The sequence below is a fragment of the Protopterus annectens genome, chromosome 1.part0 (genome assembly GCF_019279795.1).
Source record: "Protopterus annectens isolate FY-2018-M chromosome 1.part0, PAN1.0, whole genome shotgun sequence".
NCBI lineage: Eukaryota > Metazoa > Chordata > Ceratodontiformes > Protopteridae > Protopterus > Protopterus annectens.
This window is the reverse complement of record NC_056725.1, coordinates 386499638-386519522: the sequence shown is the minus strand read 5'-3', so window position 1 is coordinate 386519522 and position 19885 is coordinate 386499638. Positions and strand designations below refer to the sequence as shown.

Below are 19885 nucleotides of genomic sequence, written 5' to 3'. Positions count from 1 at the left end.
AAGTCTTGGGTCCTGCGTCGGTTGCTGTCTCCTCTTTAATGACGTCAGGGGTATAAAACATGCAGCCAATGCCATTTTTTTTAGTCTTTCTTGCCACGCGGTGCCCGAAGCAGAAGCAAAATGGCTGAAGACCTTATTACCTTGATCAGTGGTACCCATCCCCCTCCAGCAAGAGGCCTAGGCAAGACGCTGATTATGAATCTTCAGATCAAATTTCTATTTCTTCAGATTCCCCTTCTGATCAGGAATTATCTGTTCCTCCCTATGAGGATTCTGATGCAGAGGAGTCTATACCATCTGCATCTCCTCCTGAGGATTATTCTTTTGGAGGAACCTTGCATACTTTGAGGGAGCATTTTCACTGGGAGAGTCAAGATTTCTCAGAATCAAAAAAGAGGCTCCTGGATTTCCTCCTTCTCCCTCAGCACAGGCCTTTAGCCATTCCCCCTGTTTTAGACATTGTGGATGATGTGTTTTCGGGGTCATGCTTGACCCCTGACTCCTTACCTCCGGCTCCCAGTAAGCCTGACAGATATTACCTCCCAGTAAGCGTGACAGATATTACCGGGTCCCTGACTCACATAAATTCTTATTTAGAAACCCTGCTGCTGATCCTGAAACAATTTCACAGGGTCCAAAGGGAGTTAAGGCCTCAGCAGCAAAAAATCCTACCCCCTCTGACAAGAGATTCAAGGGCACTGGACAGATGGGGAAAAGGTTTATACATCTGCAATTTTGGCAATCAGGGCCTTAAGCTGTCAATTTCATATGCTTAAGTATCAACAACATGTTATGGGATTGCTGAAACAGAAAATGATGATGTCTGAATGCGCAGAAAGTAAAGAATTGCAGGAATTATTGCATGCAGCTGAACAGGTTGGAAAGCATACTTTGCAATGTGGTTTTGATTCCTTAGAGGCCTTCTGCAGGGCCGCAGCTACTGGATCTGTGATTAGGAGGCATGCCTGGCTAAAAGAACAAAATTTGCCTGATCATGTCAAAGCCAAATTGCTAGATGCACCTTTACAGCATGATACTCTGTTTGGTATTAAGGCAGAAGAGGTTTTAAAGAAAATGGAAGACAAAGCTAAGTCTATGCAAACTGTTAAAGACTTCTTACAAGTGCAGTCACCAAGATTCAGTAGACACTGGCCTACAAAAAATTGGTCCTTTCCTATGTCAGACAGAACTCAAAGGGGCAAATCCAGACGCCCTAAGGGTTCCAGATACCAGGCGCAAAATTCATACAGGTCAAAGCAATGGGGCGCTTCTACCTCCAAATCTGGAGGAGATAAAGCACAAACCTACAGAAAACAGTCCGAATGACTTCTCTCTGCCTATACCAAGCACTTTGGCAGCTCCCTTAGGGGGAAAATTAGCACTTTTTGCTCAAAACTGGCAGTTAAAAACTAAGGACAAGTGGGTACTAAACATAGTATCACAGGGTTACAGATTCCATTTCTGCACTCTGCCAATGGCAAATGGTTGGCCAGATCTGCCAAAAAATCAATAGGCAGAGGCACAGAAACAGGTTATGTCCCTCATGGATATGGGGGCCATTCAGCCAGTACCAGAATAGGAAAAAGGGCAAGGTTTTTACTCTACTGTTCTTGGTACCCAGGAAGGACAAGGCCTGGCGGCCAATACTGGATTTATCGATTTTGAACACATACCTGTACATTCCAAAATTCAAAATGCTGACTTTGCAGCAGCTTCTGACCATGCTGGGCAAGAATGCTTGGCTTGTGACATTAGACATAAAAGAGGCATACCTGCATGTCCCAATAAGACAATTGAGCAGAAGAACAATCAGATTCAAGGCCGATATAATGCATTACCAATTCTCTGCACTGCCCTTTGGCTTATCTACTGCGCCTAGGGTCTTTACAAATTGCCTGGCACCAGTAATTGCATTTTGCAGACAAAGAAGTATACAAATATACCCTTACTTGGACGACTGTCTCATTCAAGCAGAGAACAAGGACATTCTTCTTCGACAGCTGACGTTTGTGAAAAGGCTTCTAACATGCCTAGGGTACACAATAAACAAAAAGAAATCACAAATGGTACCCTCTCAAAAGATAACATTCCTGGGTACAAGCTTGAATACAACTGCCCAGATGGCTTACCTCACGCCAGACAAGCAAAGGCAACTGACTACTTACTTGAAATTGATGGCAAAAATTCTGCAGGCGTTGGGCTTCATGGCATCCTGCAACCTACTGATTCCATATGCAAGACTGCATATGAAGAAACTTCAGTGGTACCTAAAAAGTTTATGGAGTCAACATTCTCACAGTCTGGAAACAATGATTCCTCTCATTCCCTGCCTACAACAGGAGTTTCTATGGTGGGCAAAGGCATGTCACCAAAACATGGGAGGGCCTTCACTCTACCCCCTGCCAGCCAAACCTTAACAACAGACTCATCAGATTATGCCTGGGGGGCCCACATGGCAGGAAGATGCATTCAGGGCATATGGACCCCAAAACAAATGCATCTGCATATCAACCAGAAAGAGATGCTAGCTGTTCAAAATGTCCCAACAGCCTTCAAGGACTTACTTCATCCAGGACAACTTCTGATAAAGACTGAACACCACGATCATGTGGTATATAAACAAGCAAGGGGGCACACACTCTTACCCCCTTTGCAGATTAGCCATGGCACTGTGGGACACAGCTTTGACCTACCAAATACATCTTCAAGCTCAATTCCTGCCAGGAAAACAAAATACTCTGGCAGACAATTTAAACAGAAACTTTATGGATCCTCACGAGTGGAAACTAAATCCACAAGTCTTCAGCATGATAATAGAGAAATGGGGGAGCCCAGACATGGATCTGTTTGCCTCTCCTCAAAATTATCAATTGAAAAGATTCTGCACAAGGACTTACCACAGACAAGCATGGAAAGTGAACGCCCTATCCTTCAGTTGGAAAAACCTATCAGTTTACACCTTTCCTCCTCTGCCTCTTCTTCCCAAGGTCCTCCTAAAAGTCAGACAAGTGAAACCAAAGATGATACTAATTGCCCTGGACTGGCCCGCCAATACTGGTACCCAATCCTAAGGAACTTGTCTCAATACCCAGCTTGGACCTTACCTCAAAGACATCTACTACTGTCCCAGCAAAACAATCAGATCCTGCATAATCAACTCCAGACACTGAACCTGGCCGCATGGCTGATCATGTAATTATACAAACAACACCTCTCAGTAAAGCTGTGATGGATGTCATTTTGGAAGCCAGAAAGCCTAGTACTAGAAAATCTTATGCTGATACATGGAAGAGATTCTGTGCTTGGAATCAAGCACAAGGAACTGATACAACAGAACCAAATATTCCTTAGATTTTACAATACTTAACTGAGATGCTTGACAAAGGCCTATTTTTTTCATCAATTAAAATCCATGCCTCTGCCATTTCGGCTCATTGCAATACAGAGCAATCAGTCTTTTCCCATCCTTTACTAAAGCAGTATCTTAGAGGAGCCAAAAATGTAAGACCTCCTAGATCATCACCATTAACTGCACGGGACCTCAATTATGTGTTGGAAAACCTCACCCTGCCCCATTTGAACCAGCTGCTACTGCTGATGTAAAGTTCTTATCATGGAAAACAGCTCTGCCACTAGCAATTACTTCAGCAAGATGAGTTTCAAAGCTACAGGCCCTCGTGGCTGTAGAGCCTTTTATCATATTTTACCCAGACAGGGTGTCTCTGAGGACAAATCCAACATTTATGCCTAAGGTGGTTTCCAGTGTGGCTCTTAACCAAACAATTCATCTGCCAACCTTTTATCCAAATCCCCAGAACAATAGGGAGAGAATTCTGCATTCCTTGGACGTACACAGACAGCTAAGATTCTACTTGAGCAGGACTAAAGCTCCAAGAAAAACTGAGCAATTACTAGTGACATATGCTGCAGGATCAGAAGGAAAAGCTATTTCAAAGCAGACAATTTCAACATGGATAAGCCACTGCATCCGTTTCTGCTACATACACCATAGTAAACCTGTGCCCAAGGACATTGGGTCTCATTCCACTAGAGCTACGTCAGCAGCCTTTCTCAGAGGAGTACCAACCAAATACATTCTAGAGGCTGCTACTTGGAGTTCTGTGCACACCTTCACAAAGCATCACAAAGCATTGTCATTTGCCTGTCTACTCTTAAGTCCAGGGCAGGTTTTGCCACTGCAGTTCTGCAGGGTCTTATAGCAGCACCTAATGCTGTTTAGCTCCAGCCTCTCAACCATAGCTTTGGGATTCTACCCAAATATAATGACTGCAACAGTGAAACACGAAGAACATAGTACAGTTGTGTACACTATGTAGATGTTAGAGTTTTTCACTGTTGCAGTCCAGGTTACCCACCCGCCATCCCCCTATCATTCTGGAGTTTATCTTTTCTTCTCTATCTTCTACAACCTATGTGGTGTATTTGCTTGTAGATGAAGGTAAAGTTTATATTGATGCATGTATATATACATATATATATTTTTGCTACCTTTTTATGGGCACCTGACATCTGGGGCAAGAAAAACTAAAAAAAATGGCGTCGGCTGCATGTTTTATACCCCTGACGTCATGGAAGAGGAGACAGTAACCGACGCAGGACCCAAGACTTTGGAATTCAGGCCGACTGAGGGCAACCTGCCAGCAGATTACCCAAATGTAATGACTGCAACAGTGAATACACTCGAACATCTACATTTATGGTAAGTGTACACAACTGTACTTTCACAAGTGCCGGTCGGCCGACTCCTGAAATTTTCATTTTCGAGTTTCAGAACCGAAGTCTTCAAAAAAGCTAATTACCCCATTGGGGATCCTTTTTCTTGCTCTAAACCAATGTCCGTAAAAGTTAACAATTGTATTACCCGTGGAAAGCAAATGCCTCATAAATATTTTCATTCATACTGTATTCCTTGCCTAGGCCCAGACCACGATGTCCCTCGCTGTCAGTTTTGTACCTTATTCAATCCTTGAACTATTTGTCGTCGGTCCATTTTTGCAGCAAACTATTTCGATACTTGGTTTAATTATCCAGAAAGGGCTTCGGTAAGCCACCTGACTACCAACATTCCGAAAAAACGTAAAGATAAAGACGAAGACAGACCGCATACGTCCAAAGCTGCCGACGACGCTTCAGTTAAGCTAATCACCATTTCGCCAGTACTCATTGAGGCACTTTCACAGCCCCTGATACTCGCTACTTCAGATTCGCTGGCCTCTACGGAGACCCATTCGGAGTCCGGTATGCCGCAAGATGCTTCTTCAACTATGGAACCTGCGAATGTCTCTACGTTGGATGTGTCCGGAGCCATTGTGCAGGCAGTGGCTTCTGAGAGTGTATTTAGGCCTACGGACTTGCATTTCAAACCAACGCCATCTTCTTCAAGGCCTAAAACTCAACCCACGCCTAGAAAACTGACGTCCAAACCGTATGGTCAGGTCCCTATGCCTAAAAAAGCAAATAAAAATGGCTGAAGACCTTATTACTCCAATTAGGGGAAGCCAGCCTTCTCAATCTTAAGAGACCTAGAACTGAATTTCCTTCGGATTCTTCTGATCAGGATGCTGATATTTCTGTTTCTTCTGATGTCCGGGATTTGCCCTTATCTACCTATGAGGATTCTGATGCAGAGGATTCCATGCCCTCTGCTTCCCCTCCAGAAGACTTCTCTTTTGGTGAAACCTTGCACACTCTTAGGGATCATTTCTGCTGGGTAAGCCAGGATTACCCTGATTCCAAAAAGAAGCTTGGGGAATTCTTACTCCTACCTCAACACAGGCCTTTAGCTATCCCTCCTGTACTGGACATTGTAGATGATGCCTTCTTGGAATCTAGCCTGGCCCCTGACACTTTACCTCCAGCTCCCAGCAAACTTGACAGGTCTTACAGAGTACCTGACTCTCACAAGTTCCTCTTAAGAATCCTACTGCGGAATCGGAGACCATTTTACAGGGACCCAAAGGCATTAAGGCTACTACTGCCAAAAACCCTACCCCCTCTGATAGAGATTCCAGGGCACTGGACCGATGGGGTAAGAAGGTATACAATTTGGCTTCTTTGGCCATTAGGGCCTTAAACTGCCAGTTTCATATGTTAAGGTATCAGCAGCATATTATTGGACTACTTAAACAGAAAATGATGTTTATGCCGGACTGTGCTGGAAATAAAGAATTACATGATTTAATGCATTCTGCTGAACAAGTTGGTAAACATACTTTGCAATGTGGTGTTAACTCTTTAGAAGCATCTTGCAGGGCTGCTATCACTGGGTCTGTTCTTAGAAGGCATGTTTGGCTTAAGAAGCAAAATTTGCCAGATCATGTTAAAACTAAATTACTGGATTCTCCCTTAACACCAGGACCTCCTGTTTGGCAACAAAGCAGAAGCACTTAAAAGGATGGAGGAAAAAGCAAAATCTATGCAAACTGTTAAAGATTTCCTACAAGTACAGCCTCCCAAATTTAGTAGACATTGGCCTTTTAAGAATTGTTCCTTTCCGGTCTCTTCCAGGCCTTTTCAGTCCAAACCCAGGAACAGCAGACCTTCTAGGCTTCAGTCTCAAGGTACTCACAGGCGTAAGTAGTGGGGGGCTCCCACTTCCAAAGCTGGAAGTAGTGTGGTAAACGACTTAACCTTAAACCTTCCAAGCCCTGCTCAACTGTCCCCCTTAGGGGGAAAAATCGCCCTGCATGCAAAAAACTGGGAACTCATTACCCAAGACAAATGGGTTTTAAATATAGTTTCCCAAGGATACAGATTCCACTTCCACTCTCTTTACCAACCTCAAATGGTTGGCCAGACCTATCCCCAAATCAGTGGGCAGAGGATCAACAGCAGGCTCTTTCTCTTGTGAGTATCAGGGCTATTCACCCTGTCCCAGCAGAGGAATTGGGGACAAGGTTTTTACTCAAGACTTTTCCTGGTACCCAGAAAAGACCACTCCTGGCGTCCTATCCTGGACCTGTGTATTCTAAACACATTTTTGGTAATCCCAAAATTCAAAATTATAACTTTTCATCAGCTGCTTCCCATGCTAGGCAAAAATGCCTGGTTGGCAACATTGGACTTAAGGAAGCTTACCTGCGCATCCCAATAAGGGAATCTTGCAGAAAATGCCTATGCTTCAGAGCAGGCTACATGCACTATCAGATGTCCTTCATGGATGCATCTGCAGTCATAACAAGTGGGTTGTCCTGTCGTCAGGCAGCCCTGCAGTCGGCCGGATTCCAAAGTCCGGGTCCGGCTTCGGCTGATGTCGCACTCCACCCGACGTCATCTCTGTTGGTCTTCGGGTATAAAAGCATCAGCCGACGCCATTTTCCTCAGTCTTTCTTGCCGCGTGGCGCCCGAAGCAGAAGCTGTTCGCAAGTGCCGGTCGGTCGGATCCAGAGATTACTTCTACCGAATACTACTTCGAAGACTTCTAAAGCTAAGTACCCCGTTGGGGACTCTTTCTTGCCTCAGCCGATGTCAGAAAAAGTTAACAATTGTTTAACCTGTGGGAAACAAATACCTCATAAAGATTTCCACTCTTACTGTCTGCCTTGTTTAGGCCCAGCCCACGACGTAGCAGCCTGTTCGGCCTGTGCCTCTTTCAACCGACGAACGCTTAGGCGTCGGTCGGAGTTTGCAGAACAGTTTTTCGGTTCTGATTTTGCGTACATTATGCCGTCGGATCCTCCGACTACCCCAAAAAGCAAAGATAAAGACCGACACTCGGTCCGCGGTTTCGGCGAAACCACGGTAAAGCAAACCGCGAGTGTCTCGGTTTCGGGCGAAACCGAGAAAACTGCTCAAAGTACAGCTGAACCTATTCTTACAACTGAGGCCCCTGCTACAACTCTTGAATCGACCTCAGAAATTTTACCCACTACGGTGGTTGACTTATCAGCCACCATCCCCTTGGATGTCTCTACCCCAGCACGTGGTGCTGCTTGGCCTCCAGCTGCCATGTCCATTAAGGCCTTCGCCAGGGCTAAAGCAGCCAAGACTACTAAAACAGTGCCTGTTAAACCCCCCACATCCAGGCCCTCTTCTAGTTCTCAAATGCTTTCTTTGGCAGAAGATTTAATTTCTTTAATTAGAGGATCTCAATCTCACCCAGACAGGGCCTCTCAGCCCCAGAGAAGAGACCTAGGGCAGAGCCCCTGAGCCAGTGTCTTCTGATGATTCTGCTGATGAATCAGACATAACTGACCAGCCTGAGGCTCCCTTCTCCAATTTTGAAGATTCTGATGCTGAAGAATCCATTCCAGCTGCTTCCCGACCAGAAGAATTCTCCTTTGGGGAAACCTTGCATGCCATGCGAGAACAGTTCCAATGGCAGCAACAGGATTTTTCAGACTCCAGAAAAGACTTAGGACCTTTCTGCACCTCCCACAGCACAGGCCCTTAGCTATACCTCCTGTTCTCTCTGTGGTGGATGATGCTTTCAATGATGTTTGCTCCGCTCCAGATTCTTTACCCCAGCCCCTGCCAAACCAGACAGATTTTACAGGGTGCCAGATACTCATCACCACCTTTACAAGGCCCCACTTGCAGACCCAGACACTATATCCCAGGGTCCCAAGGCAGTAGCCGCGACCACAGCTAAAAACCCTATTCCTTCTGAAAGGGAAGCAAGGTCACTAGACAGATGGGGTAAAAAGGTCTACACTTCAGCTACTCTCTCAGCTAGAGCTTTAAACTGTCAGTTTCACATGATACAATACCAAGAGTTTATGCTTGATCAGTTAACTAAAAAACTAACCACTGATGAATCTCTTGATAAGAAATATGTATTAGAGATGGTAAATAACATACAACAGGTTAGCAACCATTCCTTAAAATGTGGCTATGATGCACTGGAGGCTTCATTTAGATCAGCCATGACAGGCACAGTGATAAGAAGGCATGCATGGCTAAAGGAACAAGCTTTACGGATCATGTTAAAGCTAAGTTGCTAGATGCTCCTATGGACAAGACAAGTTTGTTTGGTACACCTGCCCAGCAGGTTATGAAGAAAATGGAAGAAAAGGCAAAATCTGTTCAAACTGTTAAAGATTTCTTGCAGGTTCAACCCCAAGGTTTAGCAGGAACTGGCCTGCCAAAATTGGTCCTTTCCTGACTCCACAAAATTTCAAAGGGGCAGGAATAGACGTTCCAGAGGCAGAAACCAATCCAGAGGAGGTGCCTACAGAGGACGACAGTGGCAAGGTAACAACAGAGGCACAGACACAGCCACTGCCACTACATCAGCACAACCACAGTGACTTAATCCTAAATCCGCCTACCAGGGAACAAATAGCAGCTCCTCTAGGCGGAAAGTTAACCTTATTTTCAAAGAACTTGGCACTACATAACAAAAGACAAGTGGATTTTACAAACCATAGATCAAGGTTACGGTTTCACTTCCACACTTTACCAGTCAAAAGAGGAATGCCAAATCTACCTCCAAATCAAAAAACAGAGGCTCTACGCCAGATAATGGAGTTAGCAAACATAAGAGCTGTGGAAAGAGTGCCAACAGCAGAACAAGGAAAGGGGTTCTACTCCAGACTATTCCTAGTTCCAAGAAAGGAAAAAAGTTGGAGACCAATTCTCGACCTGTCCACCTTAAATACATACATCATTGTCCCAAAATTCAAAATGCTGACCCTACAGCAACTTCTTCCCATGCTGGGCAAGGAGTCTTGGCTGGTAACTCTAGATCTCAAGGAGGCATACCTGCACGTCCCCATTCGACCAATCTGCAGAAGATACCTCAGATTTCTTGCAGGATCAGAGCACTATCAATTCTCAGCATTGCCCTTAGGCTTATCTACTGCGCCCAGAGTATTCACAAAATGCCTGGCATCAGTAATCGCCCATTGCAGACTACAGGGAATTCAAATTTACCCATACCTGGACGACTGCCTGCTACAAGGGGACAACAAAAGCAAGCTGACAACAGATTTACAAAGGGTCATTTACTTGCTACAAGGACTGGGATACACAGTCAATTTACAAAGTCAAGGCTGATACCATCCCAAACAAGGACATTCTTGGGCTGAATTGGACACAGTACAACAAATGGCATTCCTGACTACAGAAAAACAAAAGAACTTCCTCTTTACTTCTTGGCACTAACAAAACTGAACAAGTTAACAGCAAGAAAAGTTCTGCAGGCCTTGGGCTTCATGGCATCATGCATAATCTTGGTCCCATTTGCCAGACTACATATGAGGAAACTACAGTGGTACCTAAAGAATTTATGGTCCCAACACAGACACAGTCTAGAAACAGAAATCCCACTAATTCCATGCTTAAAACAGGAGTTCCTATGGTGGGCTCAGGCATGCCAGTCAAACCCAGGCCTACCCTTTCGCAGATGTCAACCAAGCCAGACCATCACAACAGGCGCTTCAGACCTAGGATGGGGGCCCACATGCTGGACAAATGCGTGCAAGGATTGTGGACACAGGATCAACTTCACCTGCACATCAATCTAAAAGAAATGCTGGCAGTAAAACTGGCAATCCAAAAGTTCAAACCATTTCTCAAAGAGGGCCAGTTGATGATAAGGACAGACAACACCACAGTCATGTGGTACATCAACAAACAGGGAGGCACTCATTCATACCCCCTATGCAGAATGACCTTGGAGCTGTGGACCCTGGCACTCAGCTACAACATTCAGTTACAGGCAATATTTGTACCGGGGAAAGACAATACTCTAGCAGACATATTAAGCAGAACCACTTCGGATGCCCACGAATGGAAGCTGCACCCGGACATCTTCAAGACCATCTCGAAGAAATGGGGAATGCCACAGATAGACCTATTCGCATCACCTCTCAATCATCAGCTCAAAAAATTCTGCACAAGGACATTCCACCCACTAGCATGGAAAGTGGACTCACTCTCCTTCAACTGGAAAGGCCTAACAGCATATGCATTCCCACCTCTTCCTTTGATACACAAGGTACTACTAAAAATCAAGGAAGAACGTCCAAGGATAATCCTGATAGCTCCAAACTGGCCAAGACAACACTGGTACCCACTACTGAAGAGCATGTCTCGGAACAATATGTGGCCAATACCCCTGATGCCTTCGATGTTAACTCAGAACAACTACAGCATCATACATCCAAACCTAAAAACGCTGCAACTGACTGCATGGAACATCACATAGCAGCAGCTAATCCAGAACTTTCCCAAAGAGTTAAAGACATTATTCTTGAGGCACGCAGACCTTCAACAAGAAGGAACTATGCTGGAAAATGGAAAAGGTTTGTCATTTGGAGTACGGAAAGAGGAAAAGATGTGTCAAACATAGATATGCCTAACATTCTGGAGTATCTGGCGAACTTCTTCATTCAGGCCTGTCCTACTCCTCCATCAAGATACATGCATCAGCTATTTCAGCAGAATACAGCTTTGATCCACCTGTTTTTCGCACCCTTTGCTCAGGCAGTTCCTCAGAGGAATCAAGAATGTAAAACCTCCAAGGAAACCACCATTACCAGCTTGGGATTTAAACTTTGTGCTAGAAAAGTTGACACTATCACCCTTTGAACCAGCAGCAACAGCAGACCTACAACACCTGTCATGGAAAACTGCTTTCCTACTGGCAATTACTTCAGCAAGGAGGGTTTCAGAACTACAGGCCTTAATGGCAGTGCAACCCTTTCTAATCTTCCACCAAGATAGAGTGTCCATGAGGACTAATCCTACATTTATGCCCAAGGTGGTATCCAGAGTGTCTTTAAACCAGGCAATCCACCTACCTACCTTCTTTCCCAACCCACAAAACAGAGGGAAAGAATACTGCATACCTTGGATGTACATAGACAGCTACGCTACTACTTGGACAGAACAAAAATAGCAGAAAGACTGACCAACTTTTGTAGCCTATGCAACAGGAAGGGAAGGAAAAGCTATTTCCAAACAGACAATCTCCAAATGGATAGGAAATTGCATACGATACTGTTACTCCTTCCATGGAAAACCAATTCCACAGAACATAAGACCTCATTCTACAAGGGCAACAGCCACTACCACAGCCTTCTTACGAGGAGTGGCAACCAAAGACATTATTGAGCCGCGTACTTGGACCTCCGTGCATACATTTGCCAAGCATTATAATTTGCCTCTATATTCCAGATCCCGAGCAGGGTTTGCCACTGCTGTACTGCAAGGGATCCTAAACACACCATAATCTACTTTTATCCTCCTCCCTAGTTGGCTATGGTATTCTACCCACTTGTTATGACTGCAGATGCATCCATGAAGGACATAGTACAGTTTTGTACCTACCATAAATGTAGATGTCCGAACTGGATAGCATCTGCAGTCAGGATTACCCTCCCTCCTTCCCCTCTGTGGTACTCCTAGGGTGTTTACCCTCCTAATAGCTAGCTGTTGGGGGGAGTCTTTATGGTGTATTTGTTTGTATATATGTACATATATGCTTATTGTTGTGTTTACCTCTATCTATTTGGAAACATTGGCATCTATCCAAATTTTTAGCCTGCAAGAGGGCTACTGGCATCTGGGGCAAGAAACACTGAGGAAAATGGCGTCGGCTGATGCTTTTATACCCGAAGACCAACAGAGATGACATCGGGTGGAGTGCGACATCAGCCGAAGCCGGACCCGGACTTTGGAATCCGGCCGACTGCAGGGCTGCCTGACGACAGGACAACCCACTTGTTATGACTGCAGATGCTATCCAGTTCGGACATCTACATTTATGGTAGGTACAAAACTGTACTTTCTTTGCACTGCCTTTTGGCTTATCTACTGCCCCCAGGATATTCACAAAGTGCCTAGCTCCAGTCATTGCATTCTGCAGGCAAAGAAATATTCAAATATACCCATACCTGGACAATTGTCTAATTCAGGCAGAAAGCCAGGACATACTATTAAAGCATCTGGCATTTGTAAAGAAACTGCTAACCTCACTGGGGTACACCATAAACGAAAAGTAATCTCACCTAGTACCCTGCCAACAAATTGTATTCCTGGGAGCAAGCTTGAACACAACTTCCCAGATGGCCTACCTCACGCCAGAGAAACAAGTTTATTTAACAGCCTACTTCAAACTACTGACCACAAAGACCCAGCTATCTGCAAGGAAAATACTGCAAGCCCTGGGGTTCATGGCCTCTTGCAGCCTACTAATTCCATATGCAAGAGTGCATATGAGGAAACTACAATGGTATCTAAAAAAGCCATATGGTGTCAACATTCTCAGGACCTGGAATCAATGATCACTATCATTCCTTGTATAAAGACAGAGTTCCTTCAGAGGCCTGCTGCCACAGCAAGGGACTGCCATTTACTCTACCCCCTGCCGCCCAAACCCTAACAACAAACGCATCAGACTATGCATGGGGGGCTCACTTGTCAGGGCAGTGCATTTAGGGCAAATGGAACCCGAGTCAAATGTACCTGCATATCAGTCAAAAAGAAATGTTAGCTGTACAGAATTCTCTGACGGCCTTCAAGGGACCATATTCTTCCAGTACAATTATTGGTAAAGACAGACAACACCACTGTTGTGGTACATAAACAAGCAGGGGAAACCCACTCGTACCCTCTCTGCAGACTAGCCATGGCTCTGTGGAACACAGCATTGAGCTACCAAGTGCACCTACAAGCTCAATACCTGCCAGGCAAGTTAAATTCACTGGCAGACGACCTAAGCAGAAATCTCATGGACCCACACGAGTGGAAACTGGAACCAAAGGTATTCAACATTTTGAGAAACAAATGGGGGAGCCCAGAGATAGACCTGTTTGCCTCCTCTCAGAACTACCAATTGGACAAATTCTGCACAAGGACTCCCCACAGACAAGCTTGTAAAGTGGATGCCCTGTCCTTCACCTGGGAAAGCCACTCAGTTTATGCTTTTCCCCCTCTGCCTCTCCTCTTGAAAGTTCTGCTAAAGATCAAACAGGACAAGCCAGGGACAATTCTCATTGCCAACACTGGTACCCCTTCTTGCGCAGATGTCACTGCTGGAACCATGGCACCTGCCTCAGACCCCTTCCCTACTGTCCCAGCAGGAGGGCCAGATTCTGCACCCTCAGCTTCAAACCCTGAACCTTGCAGCATGACTAATTACCTGAGCTCTCCAATACCCTCCCTCGGTAAGCAAGTGCTGGATGTCATTCTGGAAGCAAAGAGGCCTAGTACTAGAAAATCCTATGCTGAAAAGTGGAAAAGATACTGTTCCTGGAGCCAGACTCTGGGGATGGGCACAACAGTGCCCAGCTTACCGCATATTCTTCAATACTTAACAGCGAAGCTCCACAAGGTCTTTTCCTTCTCGGCTATTAAATTTCATGCTACAGTACTGAGCCACCCCTCTTCTCTCACCCCCTGCTGAAGCAATTCCTCAGGGGGGCCAAAAATTTAAGACCACCCAGGAGAGCCCCTACTCCAGTCTGGGACCTTAACTTTGTATTGGAAAAGCTCACTCTCCCTCCATTTGAACCAGCGGCAGCTGCAGAGTTGAAATTCCTTTTTTGGAAAACAGCCTTCCTTCTAGCCATCACTTCAGCAAGAAAAGTGTCTGAATTACAGGCGCTCATGGCAGTGGAGCCCTTCATCATCTTCCATGCAGACATGGTGTCCCTCAGGACCAATCCTTCCTTTATGCCCAAGGTGGTATCCAGTCTGGCCCTTAATCAGTCCATTCATTTGCCAGCCTTCTTTTCGAATCCACAGAACAAAGGAGAACAAATACTGCACTCTTTGGACATGCACAGACAACTTAGATTTTATTTGGACAGGACTAAGCCTGTCAGGAAAACTGAACAGCTGCTAGTTGGTTTTGCTGCAGGGGCAGAGGGGAAGGCCATTTCAAAGCAAACCATTTCTAAGTGGATAGGCCATTGCATTCATTTCTGCTATAAGCACCATGGAAAACCTACCCCACAGGGGATAAGATCACATTCCACCAGGGCTGCATCTACTTCAACAGCCTTTCTCAGAGGTGTTCCTAACAGGGACATCCTAGGAGCCGCTACCTGGAGCTCTGTATATACCTTCACCAAACATTACCACTTGCCTATTTTTTCTAAATCCAGAGCTGGTTTTGCCACTGCGGTCTTGCAGGGCTTAATAGCTGGTCCTAATGCTCTCTAACTGCCTTCTCTCTTCTTTAGCTTTGGGAATCTACCCAAATGTAATGACTGCAACAGTGAAACACAAAGAACATAGTTCAGTTGTGTACACTTACCATAAATGTAGATGTTCGAGTGTATTCACTGTTGCAGTCCTGGTTACCCCCCCCCCCCCCCCCAAGCCCCGATATCTAGTGGCTATACCTTTTTTCTTGTTTACTGTACTTAAGCTTTCTGGTGTATTTGCTTTTTGTTGGAGGTGTAATTTTGTATATAATTGCTTCCTATTATGGGGGCACCTGACAACTGGGGCAAGAAAAACTGATGTAATGGCATCGGCTGCATGCTTTATACCCCTGACTACCTAACGTCATGGAAGAAGAGACAGCATCCGACGCAGGACCCAAGACTTTGATAATCAGGCTGGCTGAGGGCTACATGCATGCAGATAACCCAAATGCAATGACTTCAACAGTGAACACACTCTAACATCTACATTTATGGTAAGTGTACACAACTGTACTTTCCCCTCCCTCCAGCCCCCTGGCTTTCTTTATCCTTTCTACCTATCCTTTATGGCCATTTTTTTATGGCAGGGGTATTTACTTTTTTCTGGAGGTGTTCCACACCATGTAATAGCTTCCTATTTTGGGGACTCTTGACATCTGGGGCAAGAAAAACTGATGTAATGGCGTCTGCTCCATGTTTTATACCCCTGACGTCATGGAAGAGGTGACAGCATCTGATGCAGAAATACCAAGACTCTGGTATTCGGGCCGACTGAGGGCTACCTGCAGGCAGATAACCCAAGTGTGAGGACTGCAATAGTGAATACACTCAAAACATCTACATTTATGGTAAGTGTACACAACTGTACTTTTACTTGAAAGTGTTATTTAAGTTATATTGGCACATAGAAAAGTGTATTAATTTGGCAGACCCAACCAGATGCAAACAAATGAGAAGTTTAAAAGAAAAGCAGCATGGGAGTCCACAGACTTTAACTGACTATATAACATAAAGGGAAGAAATTCCTAAACCTATATAGAAGAACAAAAGACCCCCCCCACACACACACACACACACACACACACACACACACACATGGATAAGAAACTAAAACAGGACATCAGAAAAACAAAAGCATCCCATGAACTCAGACTAGCTACAGAAGCCACAGATAACTACAGCTCCTCCTTTAGGTATGTCAGAAAAATAAGGAATAGCACTGAGCATTGCTTGTAATGGTATTACCTGCACGGATCCTGTGGACATAGCCAAAATGCATACGAATACATTTAGTGCAGACTTCACTCCAGAGACTTCAACCCACATGAAATCGAGCAATTAACCTTCACAAAAGAAATTTTGTTGAAAGTACTCTCCAGGATGAAGAACACCTCCTCCATGCAGCTTGATGATATATCTAGCGGCTTAATAAATAGCACTAAACAAGTACTAGTGGACACAGTCCTCAATCTCTGTAACCTGAGACTAGCAATGGGTTTTGTACTACAGGTGTGGCACATTAGCTGTTTGATTTTACTCCACAAGGATGGCACCACCACTGACCCTGGGAACTACAGACCTATCAGCTTAATAAGTCTTATATGCAAAGCCATGGAATACATCAAAACTGTCCTAATTAAATGTGATGTTGTATATCTACACAGAATCGACCCCCTGCAGTTTAGCTTTGTCAAGGATCAGTGTTGTCCATTGAATCTAGTGAACTATTTTGAGGGGGTACACAGGCTGTACACTATGGGTAAGCTGTCTACACAGGATACCTTCACCTCACCAAGGCATTGGTACCATATCACATACAAGTACAGTAAACAAGTTGAAGGAGCTCCAAACTGACCCTTATGTGGTTAGATGGATTTAGAGACATGATTCGCACTGTAAGAGTAGGGTGTGTATCCTCCAAGAGCATGAAGGAGATCTGTCCTGGGTTCTCTGCCATTTGCTTATCTAATTGTCATTTCTCAGTATGTCAAAGGAGAATCTCTGGTTAATAGTTTCCTGATAATTGTAAACTAAGTCTCACTCTGGCTGCACTCCAACAGGAGCTTGCACTTGCATTTGATTTAAGAAAATGGGCTCAAGCTCAAAGCTGAAAAGTGTAACATTATTGCAATCTGCAAGCAACCTCTAGTTCCAGTTAATAGTATAGAAAACGCACTACTTCAAAGTGAGAAGATAGTAAGAGACCTGGGTGCTTGGTTGGATAGTTTTCATACGTTTAACCATCACGTTGCAACGGAGGCAAGGGAATCCTTTTACCTTGCACAGCTTTTCATGGCAACCGATATTCCCTCTAGGTCAAAAGAAATCTTCTACTTCTTTGTACTGCACATTGATTAGATCAGTCATTAAACACAGTACCTCCTTATGATGTACTGTACTAAGTATATCAAGCAACTGGAAATGCCTCTGAGGCTAACTGAACAGGTCATGGGTTTAAAATACATGAGCTGCCAAGAGAGACTAGAGTGTATATCTCTATATTCAGTGTCCTAGAGATTCCTTAGGGTTGTTTTGTGCATAGCCTGTAGGGCTGTAAGGGATACAGTAGTCCAAGAACCCTTGTACCTCCAAAGTTCAAGCAGTCTAACCAGCACTAGGACCAGAGATCTACATCTATTCCAGCAAGACAAAGTGGAGCAATAGATTTGTCACACAAAGCCTTCCCCATCCATGGAATTTGATGTCTGGATAGATCTTCATAAATTCATCTCTTGTGTGACTGACCCGGCAATCTTTGAAAAGGGAGCCAAGGCCTAAGGAGTGGGTAGTGGCAAAGCTCAGTTGCCTTGTGATTCCTGTGATGAACCTAAAATGTGCAGTGTCTTTGCTGTATTATTTATTTGGCAAAGTAGAATGAGCGTCATACTGTTTGACTATGTGGTAATAATAAAATAAAAACACGCTGTAATTGCACCCAGGTAGAAATCCAATTGAGAATAGAATTTTATTAAAAGTAAGTTAAAAACAAATTAGATTTAACATAGTGACATACATTTTAGGAATTAACCTAAAAACTAGCGTTTGACACCATTTTAGAAAATGTATATATTAAAGAAATATATGTTAAGACAATGCATCTCAAACCGTGTGCATTAAAAAACTAATTTATATATATATATATATATATATATATATATATACTTTTTTTTTTTTTTGCTTTAAAAAAATTAACAGTCACATCTTGTTTGCTTTCAGTATTAAAATAGTATTCAAGGAAATCTCGGCAATCAGTTTGATTTTTCCAGAATAATTCTCTAGATTGTACTCTGGCTTCCCACAAGCCACCTCTCTCCATTTTTTGCACCTTTTACAAAATAAAGATTAATTTTTAAAGAAAAATTAGAATGTATGTAAAGAGTGTTTCTTTGGTCCTTCTTTCGAATAGATAAATTGTGTTCATAAATTCTTAATTTTGTCTGTGTCTGTTTTGCATTTTTGCATTGAAAGCAAACAAGATAAGATAATTTTTTAAAATAAAATTGTTATATATGCATACAGATGTTTCTATATATTTTAATATGTATTTTTGATGCACACAGCTTAAGACTCATTGTCTTATATATTTCTTTAATATGTACACTTTCTAAAATGGTGTTAAACACTAGTTTTTAGGTTTATTTCTCATCTCTTACATTACTGTTTTAGCACCATTTGCATTATGTTTATATTATTATTATTATGTATTTAAATAGTTCATTTTATGTATTGTTTTTTACCCTGTGATTGTTTGAATATTGTTTTCTCTTTTTAAAGTGCTCCCTAGACATGGAACTATTTTTTGGACTACCTTTATTGTTTTATTGCTTTTTATTTAAACAAGAGGCAATTGGTTTTGTTATGCTAATGTCACTTTGTTAAATCTTATTTAAACTTGAATTGTACAGATGGTCTTTAGATTCTGATGAAGTTCCTATTTCAACAAAAGTGCCTAATAATTTTTTTACTTATTTTAAACAAAACTCTCATTTCCAACTGGGTGCGATTGTGTTTTTATTTTATTTTTCCTTTTTACTCCATACTATTTTGGTTTTCTGCTAAGTGGTAGTGATGCTTATTGGCCTATTTCTTAAGTGCATGATTTGAGTGAGAGAGACTGAAATTAAGCAATGTGTGATGCCTTTCTCTTTCAGGTACTGCTATTACGGCTTGTTAGACCTTAAAATCAAGAGATGGAAGGCCAGCAGTAAGTCTTGGGGTGACTCATTTCAGGGCCCTGCTCTCTGCATTAGGTAAATGTTTTTGTCACTAACTGAATGCTTAGCCTGAGGATTTTAATTGTTGCTTCTTGCATCAGTAAAAAAATAAGAATGATATCCAGTGTGCTGTTTTTAAGAACCTAGTTGTACTTAACTGGTTTATACTGTGAAAACACTCAAGTTAATGCTTATCCCAGTAGTTGTTGGCCCTATTTGCTATGTCCATGTGTCCTAAAATAGAGCAAGTAGAGTAGAGCTACTTAACTGTTGTAGTGGCTTGGCTGATATCCCATGACCAGAGGAAGATTCGACAAGCTGGCCCATCAGAGATGTGACCAGCGATACTGCTTTCACCTTGTTGCTTTCCTTGAAAGGGGAAGCGTCTTTAATAGGTCATGGTTTATTCCTCTTTACATGTAACTGAAATCAGAATGTGTAATTGGACTTCTTACTCATTTTCAGACACATTTCACTAATTGGATCATGACTTTGCAGGTTACCACAGAAGCTTTCCATTCAAGTCTGTGTTGTCTTGTGTTCTTTGTTCTT

General features: G+C 43.4%; 1 protein-coding gene across 1 annotated transcript in view; it reads left to right on the top strand.

The window, feature by feature from the left end:
• SOCS5 (suppressor of cytokine signaling 5) overlaps nucleotides 1-19885 on the top strand; it is a 135967-nt gene that overhangs the window by 79463 nt on the left and 36619 nt on the right. The window contains exon 2 of the mRNA XM_044060255.1: nucleotides 19271-19369. The gene's annotated coding sequence lies outside the window, so the exon portion shown is untranslated. The remainder of the gene's footprint in view (nucleotides 1-19270; nucleotides 19370-19885) is intronic.